This window comes from Lissotriton vulgaris, chromosome 8, assembly GCF_964263255.1.
Source record: "Lissotriton vulgaris chromosome 8, aLisVul1.2, whole genome shotgun sequence".
Lineage (NCBI taxonomy): Eukaryota > Metazoa > Chordata > Amphibia > Caudata > Salamandridae > Lissotriton > Lissotriton vulgaris.
In genome coordinates this window covers 1,100,069,284-1,100,072,861 of record NC_141696.1, presented here as the reverse complement: position 1 = coordinate 1,100,072,861, position 3,578 = coordinate 1,100,069,284, and positions in this window count along the sequence as shown.

The following is a 3,578-nucleotide window of genomic DNA, read 5'->3' as shown; positions in this document are numbered from 1 at the left end:
AAAAGAGTGCTCCAGCTAAAGGTGACTTTATTTCTTCCAAATGGCATCAGCAAACATTTTTCTGTATTAAAGTCACTATCTTCCCAGCTTTCAGGAACATGCACAGCTGAATCAAAAAATCTAATTTTGTAACACAGTTTTGGCACTTTCAAAGAGGTAGTCCTTCTTTCCTATTTTTTTTGCTCTCAACCTACTTCCAGTTTGTGGTGGAAAGCATTGCAAACCCCATGAATAATCCAGGAAAGCTATATATTTTTTTGAAAAGTTGATAAGATTCTGGATTCAGCAAGAGGTTTATGTGTAGATCACTCAAGGTTTTCCAAGAAAAATAACTGTTGAAATAAAGAAATATTGAAAAAGAGTAGAAAAACACGGCCACTTATGACACAATTTTCATGTGCAACTTTTTGTGGCAAAGGCCATTTTACAAAATCTATATACCAATATGTCCGCTGCACCAGTCTGGTTGTGGGGATATATAGGGTTTGTACGTTCTCCAAGAACTCAATGTAACCAGAGCCAACAGCTGAGCTGCACTGCACCATAGGGTTTCATTAAGTACCGAGTCTAGACCAATTCACTTAGGGAAATAGGTAGAGCAAAAAATGTGTATCAAGGAAACCTATGTATATCTGAATTGAGTGCAAGATATGATGTTTAGGAGCAGTAATTATTTGTACATTTCTGAATTTGTGGGTACCTTGAATAGCGAAGGATTTAGAGGGTATTTTTCAAAATGTCTTCTTTCTTATACACTTGCTTACATTTTAAAGGCACAAGTGCAGTAAAATTCAATTGCTAATAACAAATGTTTTACTATTCTATGCTCCCACAAGTATTCTCATGAAAATGGTACCTCACTTGTGTGGGTAGACTTGGTGCCTGGGACGGGAAATGGGCCAAAACACATCATTAATGCATCACATTTTCACACTGAAAGCTGAAACCTTTTTCCCAATGTGGGTAGCTCTAGATTTTGAACTTTATCTCAGTCGGCACCTAGAAAAACCGAGCAAACCTGTAAAGTATTTAAAACTAGACCGCTAGTGGTATTGCCGGTGGGGTCACTTGCATCGCTCTCACCAGGTACTTTTACCCACAATTCCTTCGAAACCTCAAACTTTGACTGAAAAATACTGTAACAGAAAGTTCTGGAATCTGCGGGGAGCTACAAATTTCCTTGTGCCCGGAGGTCACCCAAGTCTCTCAATAAAAATGATACTTCACTTGTGTGGACGCATTAGATCTTTCCACTGAAAAGAAAGCCTTTTTTCCAATGTGGGTAGCTGTACATTTGGACCATAGACCAACTGGCACCTAGATAAACCTAGTACACATGTACATTTTTGAGAACTAGACTGCAGGTGGTGACGCTTTCAGCAGGTTGTTTACCCAGAATAACTTGCAAACCTCAAAATTTGACTAATGAAACATATGTTCCTTACATTTATTTGATGGAAAGTTCTGAATTATGTGGGGAGCCAAAAACGTCCATCCACCTTGCATTCTCCCAAGTCTCATGAAAGAAATGGTGCCTCACTTGTGTGGCTAGGCCTAGTACCCACAAAAGGAAACCTCCCAAAACGCAACATGGACACATTACATTTTTCTACTGAACACTGACCCTTATTTCAAATGTGAGTAGTTGTAGGATCAGGACTCATCCGGCACCTAGGGAAACTTAGAATAACTGTAATTTTTTAAAACAAGGCACTTAGGGATATCTAGGGTGGGGTGACTTGAATGGCTCTCACCAGGATTTTTTACCCAGAATCCCTTGCTAACCTCAAACTTTGACTAAAAAAACAAATGTTCCTCATATTTCTGTACTGAAAAGTTGTGGAATCTGCAGGAAGCCACAAACGTCCTTCTGCCCGGCATTTATCCATGTTGCTTGATAAAAATGGTGCCTCACTTGTGTGGGTAGACCTAGTGCCTTTGGCAGAAACTGATTTAACCAAGGCTTGCCATTCCTGTAGTGAGCACTAGGCCCAGCCATACAAGTGGGGCTGCGTTTTTATTGACAGAAGTGGAGTAATGCAGAGTTGTGGGACTTTTGTGTATTCCTGCAGATTCTGGAAGTTTTCATTTAAGAAATGGAAGGAAAATGCGTGATTTCAGTTTGAGTTTGAGCTTTGTCGAGCACTGTGGGTAGCAAACCTCATGGGAACCATGCTAGGCACATCACTCTGGACTCCAGAAGTTGTTCAGTTTTCAAAAATGTCTGTGGTTCTTAGGCTTGCATGGGTGGTGCCACAGCACATCTCCAAATACGGCACATACCCCTGTTTCTTTTCTCCCAACATAGCGATTTAGGGCCTTTTGTGTCAGTTTCTCTTGGCTCGTTATTATTGAGAGTTGTGTAGGAACCCAGCATAGTAGGAAACCTGTGGCTCTCCCCCTCCCCCCCAATATTCCAGGTCTTCCCATCACAAAATATTTGGAAATTGTGTGTTCCTTACTAAGTTTGATATTTGCAAGGACTTCTGGTTAAAATAACCTGATGAGTCCCACACAAGTCATGCACCCTTGGATTTCCCTGGCTCTGTAGTTTTAAAAAATGTGCACATTTCCTTAGGTGCTGGCTGAGCTAGGGCTCAAAATCCATAGCTACCAACATTGCAAAATAAAAAAAAGTGAGTAGCTCCTAGTAAGGGCCATATTAACATTTTGGCTGATAAAGAAGACTCTGTCGCCCTGGCTGAGGACTTAACATCTGCCAAGCTGAGACTACTATACCCGTCAAGTTAAGAAATCACCACCAAGCTGGTGGTCAATTCAAAAACATTGACAGTAACCACTGAAACAGCAATTCATGTTAATGCCTTTTTACGTTTGATAACTCTACTCCATCAACATGATGGAGCCATATATCAATTTTTGTTTACTTTTTAAAAGCAAAATACCAAAGCTGGATTTTTTTTTGAAAAAGAAATGACTCTCTCACCGTGGGAGTTATTTCTCAAGGCAAGGGGGGCATTAGACAGTTATCATTGACCCTTACCACCATTGGTTTCTAGGTGGCGATAGGCATTAAAAACTGGCCTGTATGTCTGCACATCTGAATTAGGTGGGCAGAAACAGAGGTCAGCTGCAGATGGCCCTTACTCAGTTGGGACATGGGAAGGCTGCAGTTATGCCTCAGATGGAGTAGTCTTCCCCACGGTTACACCAATGCTTTGTCCCCATATATATTGGGAGGCCAGATGATTATCTTCATGTGAAAGATACTCTATTGCCATTGCAAATATCCTTACCACCGCAGATATAAATCAGTTACTAATCTTTTTGAGTTAATCCACCACTTACTTACACTGGTTTGTCTTAGCACGACCAGAAATGCTATCTTCAAAGCACAAATACTTATCAAAGTATCTGAATACTGAATCCATGACTAATGAAGGTGAGCCATAAAGCCGCATCAAGCCACCAGCTGCTTCATGGTCCATTCACATGCCATTCATGCACCACATACAAGGCTTTCGTACTGCCGGCCATAGGCTAAATCGAACAGATCAGTGCACTCATATCAACATATTGCAAAGGCCCATCACACTCATGCACCACAGGATGCAAAC